We start from the raw sequence: 8,300 nt of genomic DNA on the forward strand, positions 1-8,300 counted from the left end.
TCAGGCCCGGCCGGCCGGGTTAGCGGCTTGCCAGACCCAACTTGACGAAATTCAGTGCGGCGCGGGTAAACGGCGGGAGTAACTATGACTCTCTTAAGGTAAGGAGGGGGGCCCATGGGCCAGCAAGGAGTTTCTGATGAACATCGGCCGGGACATTTTGACGGCGGGGCAAGAACTAGTTGTTATTGAGGGCGAAGGGTTTGTCCTCAGCTGGTTGATTGTCGAATTGTCGGGACTGCCGGGCCGGTTAGCGATTTGCCCGGCCGGCTTGGTTAACCATTTGCCCGAGCCGGGTTGGTTACCGAATTGTCTGGGTTGGGCTTGGTTAACCATTTGTCCGAGCCGGGTTGGTTAATGAATTGCCATGGCCGGGTTGGTTAACGCAGTTTCAGGGTTGGGCTTGATTAACGATTTGCCCGAGCAGGGTTGGCTAACGCATTGTCAGGAGCGTGCGCGGTTGGTTCACGAAACTGCCTGTTCCGGGTTTCTAGAGCGTTGTCAGGCCCGGCCGGCCGGGTTAGCGGCTTGCCAGACCCAACTTGACGAAATTCAGTGCAGCGCGGGTAATCGGCGGGAGTAACTATGACTCTCTTAAGGTTAAGGAGGGGGGCCCATGGGCCAGCAAGGAGTTTCTGATGAACATCGGCCGGGACATTTTGACGGCGGGGCAAGACGTAGTTGTTATTGAGGGTGAAGGGTTTCTCCTCAGCTGGTTGATTGTCGAATAGTCGGGGCTGCCGGGCCGGTTACCGATTTGCCCGGCCGGCTTGGTTAACCATTTGCCCGGGCCGGGTTGGTTAACGAATTGTCAGGTTTGGGCTTGGTTAACCATTTGCCCGGGCCGGGTTGGTTAGCGAATTGTCATGGTTGGGTTGGTTACCGAATTGTCGGGTTTGGGCTTGGTTAACGATTTGCCCGAGCAGGGTGGGTGAACACATTGTCAGGAGCGTGCGCAGTTGGTTCACGAAACTGCCTGTTCCGGGTTTCTAGAGCATTGTCAGGCCCGGCCGGCCGGGTTAGCGGCTTGCCAGACCCAACTTGACGAAATTCAGTGCAGCGCGGGTAATCGGCGGGAGTAACTATGACTCTCTTAAGGTAAGGAGGGGGGCCCATGGGCCAGCAAGGAGTTTCTGATGAACATCGGCCGGGACATTTTGACGGCGGGGCAAGACGTAGTTGTTATTGAGGGTGAAGGGTTTGTCCTCAGCTGGTTGATTGTCGAATAGTCGGGGCTGCCGGGCCGGTTACCGATTTGCCCGGCCGGCTTGATCAACCATTTGCCCGAGCCGGGTTGGTTACCGAATTGTCAGGGTTGGGCTTGGTTAACCATTTGTCCGAGCCGGGTTGGTTAATGAATTGCCATGGCCGGGTTGATTAACGCATTGTCAGGGTTGGGCTTGGTTAACGATTTGCCCGAGCAGGGTGGGTGAACGCATTGTCAGGAGCGTGCGCGGTTGGTTCACGAAACTGCCTGTTCCGGGTTTCTAGAGCGTTGTCAGGCCCGGCCGGCCGGGTTAGCGGCTTGCCAGACCCAACTTGACGAAATTCAGTGCGGCGCGGGTAAACGGCGGGAGTAACTATGACTCTCTTAAGGTAAGGAGGGGGGCCCATGGGCCAGCAAGGAGTTTCTGATGAACATCGGCCGGGACATTTTGACGGCGGGGCAAGAACTAGTTGTTATTGAGGGCGAAGGGTTTGTCCTCAGCGGGTTGATTGTCGAATTGTCGGGACTGCCGGGCCGGTTAGCGATTTGCCCGGCCGGCTTGGTTAACCATTTGCCCGAGCCGGGTTGGTTACCGAATTGTCTGGGTTGGGCTTGGTTAACCATTTGTCCGAGCCGGGTTGGTTAATGAATTGCCATGGCCGGGTTGGTTAACGCAGTTTCAGGGTTGGGCTTGATTAACGATTTGCCCGAGCAGGGTTGGCTAACGCATTGTCAGGAGCGTGCGCGGTTGGTTCACGAAACTGCCTGTTCCGGGTTTCTAGAGCGTTGTCAGGCCCGGCCGGCCGGGTTAGCGGCTTGCCAGACCCAACTTGACGAAATTCAGTGCAGCGCGGGTAATCGGCGGGAGTAACTATGACTCTCTTAAGGTTAAGGAGGGGGGCCCATGGGCCAGCAAGGAGTTTCTGATGAACATCGGCCGGGACATTTTGACGGCGGGGCAAGAACTAGTTGTTATTGAGGGCGAAGGGTTTGTCCTCAGCTGGTTGATTGTCGAATCGTCGGGACTGCCGGGCCGGTCAACGATTTGCCCGGCCGGCTTGGTTAACCATTTGCCCGAGCCGGGTTGGTTAATGAATTGCCATGGCCGGGTTGGTTAACGCAGTTTCAGGGTTGGGCTTGATTAACGATTTGCCCGAGCAGGGTGGGTGAACGCATTGTCAGGAGCGTGCGCGGTTGGTTCACGAAACTGCCTGTTCCGGGTTTCTAGAGCGTTGTCAGGCCCGGCCGGCCGGGTTAGCGGCTTGCCAGACCCAACTTGACGAAATTCAGTGCGGCGCGGGTAAACGGCGGGAGTAACTATGACTCTCTTAAGGTAAGGAGGGGGGCCCATGGGCCAGCAAGGAGTTTCTGATGAACATCGGCCGGGACATTTTGACGGCGGGGCAAGAACTAGTTGTTATTGAGGGCGAAGGGTTTGTCCTCAGCGGGTTGATTGTCGAATTGTCGGGACTGCCGGGCCGGTTAGCGATTTGCCCGGCCGGCTTGGTTAACCATTTGCCCGAGCCGGGTTGGTTACCGAATTGTCTGGGTTGGGCTTGGTTAACCATTTGTCCGAGCCGGGTTGGTTAATGAATTGCCATGGCCGGGTTGGTTAACGCAGTTTCAGGGTTGGGCTTGATTAACGATTTGCCCGAGCAGGGTTGGCTAACGCATTGTCAGGAGCGTGCGCGGTTGGTTCACGAAACTGCCTGTTCCGGGTTTCTAGAGCGTTGTCAGTCCCGGCCGGCCGGGTTAGCGGCTTGCCAGACCCAACTTGACGAAATTCAGTGCGGCGCGGGTAAACAGCGGGAGTAACTATGACTCTCTTAAGGTAAGGAGGGGGGCCCATGGGCCAGCAAGGAGTTTCTGATGAACATCGGCCGGGACATTTTGACGGCGGGGCAAGAACTAGTTGTTATTGAGGGCGAAGGGTTTGTCCTCAGCTGGTTGATTGTCGAATCGTCGGGACTGCCGGGCCGGTCAACGATTTGCCCGGCCGGCTTGGTTAACCATTTGCCCGAGCCGGGTTGGTTACCGAATTGTCTGGGTTGGGCTTGGTTAACCATTTGTCCGAGCCGGGTTGGTTAATGAATTGCCATGGCCGGGTTGGTTAACGCAGTTTCAGGGTTGGGCTTGATTAACGATTTGCCCGAGCAGGGTTGGCTAACGCATTGTCAGGAGCGTGCGCGGTTGGTTCACGAAACTGCCTGTTCCGGGTTTCTAGAGCGTTGTCAGGCCCGGCCGGCCGGGTTAGCGGCTTGCCAGACCCAACTTGACGAAATTCAGTGCAGCGCGGGTAATCGGCGGGAGTAACTATGACTCTCTTAAGGTTAAGGAGGGGGGCCCATGGGCCAGCAAGGAGTTTCTGATGAACATCGGCCGGGACATTTTGACGGCGGGGCAAGACGTAGTTGTTATTGAGGGTGAAGGGTTTCTCCTCAGCTGGTTGATTGTCGAATAGTCGGGGCTGCCGGGCCGGTTACCGATTTGCCCGGCCGGCTTGGTTAACCATTTGCCCGGGCCGGGTTGGTTAACGAATTGTCAGGTTTGGGCTTGGTTAACCATTTGCCCGGGCCGGGTTGGTTAGCGAATTGTCATGGTTGGGTTGGTTACCGAATTGTCGGGTTTGGGCTTGGTTAACGATTTGCCCGAGCAGGGTGGGTGAACACATTGTCAGGAGCGTGCGCAGTTGGTTCACGAAACTGCCTGTTCCGGGTTTCTAGAGCATTGTCAGGCCCGGCCGGCCGGGTTAGCGGCTTGCCAGACCCAACTTGACGAAATTCAGTGCAGCGCGGGTAATCGGCGGGAGTAACTATGACTCTCTTAAGGTAAGGAGGGGGGCCCATGGGCCAGCAAGGAGTTTCTGATGAACATCGGCCGGGACATTTTGACGGCGGGGCAAGACGTAGTTGTTATTGAGGGTGAAGGGTTTGTCCTCAGCTGGTTGATTGTCGAATAGTCGGGGCTGCCGGGCCGGTTACCGATTTGCCCGGCCGGCTTGATCAACCATTTGCCCGAGCCGGGTTGGTTACCGAATTGTCAGGGTTGGGCTTGGTTAACCATTTGTCCGAGCCGGGTTGGTTAATGAATTGCCATGGCCGGGTTGATTAACGCATTGTCAGGGTTGGGCTTGGTTAACGATTTGCCCGAGCAGGGTGGGTGAACGCATTGTCAGGAGCGTGCGCGGTTGGTTCACGAAACTGCCTGTTCCGGGTTTCTAGAGCGTTGTCAGGCCCGGCCGGCCGGGTTAGCGGCTTGCCAGACCCAACTTGACGAAATTCAGTGCGGCGCGGGTAAACGGCGGGAGTAACTATGACTCTCTTAAGGTAAGGAGGGGGGCCCATGGGCCAGCAAGGAGTTTCTGATGAACATCGGCCGGGACATTTTGACGGCGGGGCAAGAACTAGTTGTTATTGAGGGCGAAGGGTTTGTCCTCAGCGGGTTGATTGTCGAATTGTCGGGACTGCCGGGCCGGTTAGCGATTTGCCCGGCCGGCTTGGTTAACCATTTGCCCGAGCCGGGTTGTTTAGCGAATTGCCATGTATGGGTTGGTTAACGAATTGTCGGGTGTGGGCTTGGTTAACGACTTGACCGTGCAGGGTTGGTTAACGAATTGTCGGGGTTGGGCTTGGTTAACGATTTGCCCGAGTAGGGTTGGTTAGCGAATTGTCCGGGTCAGACTGGTTAACGAATTGGCATGTCCGAGTAGGTTAACGAATTGCCAGAGCCAGCTTGGTTAACGAATTGTCCGGCTGGGTTGGTGCACTCATTGCCAGGACAGGGTTGTTTAATGAATTGTCCGTTCCCAGTTGGTTCACGAATTGGCAAGGCCAGGGTGGTTAAGGAATTGTCCGGGCCAGGTTGGTTAACGAATTGCCCGTCCTGGCTGGTTAACGAATTGTCAGGGTCAGGTTGGTTAACGAATTGCCATGGCCGGGTAGGTTAACGAATTGCCAGAGCCAGCTTGGTTAACGAACTGTCCGGCCGGGTTGGTTAACGAATTGTCCGTTCCCAGTTGGTTCACGAATTGGCAAGGACAGGGTGGTTAACGAATTGTCCGGCCGGGTTGGTGCACTCATTGCCAGGACAGGGTTGGTTACCGAATTGTCCGTTCCCAGTTGGTTCACGAATTGGAAAACCAGGGTGGTTAAAGTATTGTCCGGGCCTGGTTGGTTAACGAATTGCCCGTCCTGGTTGGTTAACGAATTGTCCGGGTCAGGTTGGTTAACGAATTGCCAGGGTCTGGTTGGTTACCGAATTGTCCGGCCGGGTTGGTGCACTCATTGCCAGGACAGGGTTGGTTGACGAATTGCCCGTCCTGGTTGGTTAACGAATTGCCAGGGTCTGGTTGGTTACCGAATTGTCCGGCCGGGTTGGTGCACTCATTGCCAGGACAGGGTTGGTTAACGAATTGTCAGGGTCAGGTTGGTTAACGAATTGCCAGAGCCAGCTTGGTTAACGAATTGTCCGGCCGGGTTGGTTAACGAATTGTCCCGGCCAGGTTGGTTAACGAATTGCCAGAGCCAGCTTGGTTAACGAATTGTCCGGCCGGGTTGGTGCACTCATTGCCAGGACAAGGTTGGTTAACGAATTGCCCGGTTCCGAATGGTTAACGAATTGCCCGGTCCCGGTCGGTTCACGAATTGCCCGCCCGCTGATTGTTAACTTTTCGCACCGGCGGGGGATGGCTTGGGTAACGAGCCTCCAAGATCTGTCGGTTAACCATTTGCCCGGTGGCAATTCGTTAACCAAGTCCGCTCCGGAAGTCTGGATGGGGGTCGGATTTGCCGGCCGAGGCCGACCCGGAGTTCCAGAGGCTCGGCCGCCGGGGTCAGATTCGGCCGCCCCTTTGACACATGCAATTTCTGTACGGGGGCATTGGCGGGGTTCCTGCAGATATATAGGGAGGCCGTTTTCACGAGTTGTTGAAGTATTCGGTAGATGGCACCGGCCTCCCCAATTGGTTAACCCGGGCCACGCGGCAGCTTTTCCGCACGATTCCGAAGATTGCCGGTATGGATTTTCGGACAAATACCCAATCGCGGAAGTCTGTCAGCGGGACCTATTCGCAGGCCCATGCCGGCCGAGGGGCGGCATTTTCCGTATGACTACCGGTGCTCCGGCCGCCGAATGGAAACCTTGCCCGAATGAATTTCTGACAAAGTCCCGAGGCGGGAGCCAGTAAGGGGACGTATTCGGCGGGCCGTGCCGGCCGAGCGGCGGCATTTTCGGAGGGACAACCGCAGGTCCCGCCGTCGATCCGAGACCTTGGCTGAAGAGTCGAAAGTAATCTAAGTCCCGACTCGGAAGTCAGAATGAAGGCGACTTCGGGGCCCTCCTGCCGACCGAGGCGGCCGATCGACGGCGGCACTACCGGAGGGCCGCCCGCCGAGCCAGCCGCGTGCCCTCGGCGCCACGCCGGTTAACCAATTGCCGTCGGAAGCCTGTGAAGGTCGGATCTGCCCCGTCGGGCGGGCCCGAGGTGCCCCGCGACCGGCATGAGCTCCGGGCGTCGTGCCGCCGGTTTGACACATGTCATTGTTGCACGGTCTGTCGCGGCTCTGGTTAACGAGTTAGGCCCGGAAGTCACTATGGGGGTCGGATTTGCCCCGCCTGGCGGGGCCAGAGTGCGACCTTCCCGGTAGGACTTCCGGGAGGCATCCCGCCGACTTGACACATGCAATTTCTGTACGGGGGGATTGGCGGGGTTCCCGGAGATTTACGGGAACACGTTTTCCAGACACACTTAGCAGGGTGACTAGTGGTACGGTTGACACAGTGCAGAGTTCTAAGTGAGCCTTACTCAATTGTGACTCAGTAAGCGGGAGGCCGGGCGAGCTCCGACTTACAATGATAAAAGCTTTTTTTCGCTATTTCCGAAAAAAATGACAAAGTCCAAGAACGCAGCGGGGGCTGCGGACAGACAGAGTCTGAGCGCGGACCGCGGGCGGCGGCCGGCAGACCGACGGTGGCAAAAGCTTTATATCGATCCGAAAAGCAAAGAGGCATTGTGTGTACCAAGACGGAGAAGGGACAAGCCTGCCGCTGGTGCCCTCGCGAGTGTCGTCTGCGTTAGACCTCTGTTCCCCGATCGATCCGGCTTGGTCGGTCCTACCTTTGGGAGAGGCCGAGTGGAAGCGACGGTCTCGACACGTGCGCCGAACTTCCGTGCTCGGCTCGTTACCATCTCCGGAGGTGGGCAGGTGGGTCTGCCGCGGGGCGGCCCGATTGCCGACCGAGGGCTTCATGCTTTGGGCGGAATTGACGTTGGGCATTCGCACGTTTGCACCACGATCGATTGACGGAGTCTCCCGCCGGCGGACGGGACTGCTGTGCGCATAGATGACGGGGGCCGGTCGAACGACCGTCGACCATCCCGAGAAGGCAGCTACACCCACGCGCATATACCTAGGCGGTGAAGGTGCGGACCTCACCGGCGCGATCGACGGGGTGGGATGGCGAGGCGTTCACCGGCGCGGCGTTAGGCCCTGGGCCGACGGAGGCGAGCGGCGACCGTCGACCGTCCTGAGAGCCAGCTCGGCGGAAGGGTGCGGGTGCGGACCTCACCCAGCGACGCGGCTCGATAGGGGATGGCGCGGCACTGCGACGACAGACATGGCCCGAGAGAGCAAGGGACGGGCGCGCCGGCCGCAGCAGCACTCTTTCGCGCCGTAGGGGCAAGGCGAAAGAGTCGGGAGAGTTCCATAGGCCAGAGTGGCAGGGAGATGCCCGGTTCAGCCTGACTCAACCGAAGCGTTGATCCTCGGTCACCAACGAGAGGAAGGAGAGGCTCTGCGCGCGCGGTGCTACCGACTGACGGCCGGCCGATGTGCGATTTCCAGAAGGTCGGGCGGCACCCGCGCGTTCCCTCCCCGCTCCAGCAGAGGCCGGAGACGTCCGGTCGCCAGAGCGGTCCGCGTGCAGCCTCCGGTTCCGCGAGAAGGCTAGTGTCCTCGGGACGAGGAGAGCCTTGTGAGCGGTCCGGCGGGCGGTGCAGCAAATTGTCGGTACGTTTCTCGGCATTGTCATATACGAATCCTGAGAGAGAAAGAGAAAAGGGGTGTCCGCGACGCGTACGTGGGCCAAGGGCGCGTGC

Source organism: Mobula birostris, unplaced genomic scaffold, assembly GCF_030028105.1.
Source record: "Mobula birostris isolate sMobBir1 unplaced genomic scaffold, sMobBir1.hap1 scaffold_585, whole genome shotgun sequence".
Classification (NCBI taxonomy): Eukaryota; Metazoa; Chordata; class Chondrichthyes; order Myliobatiformes; family Myliobatidae; genus Mobula; species Mobula birostris.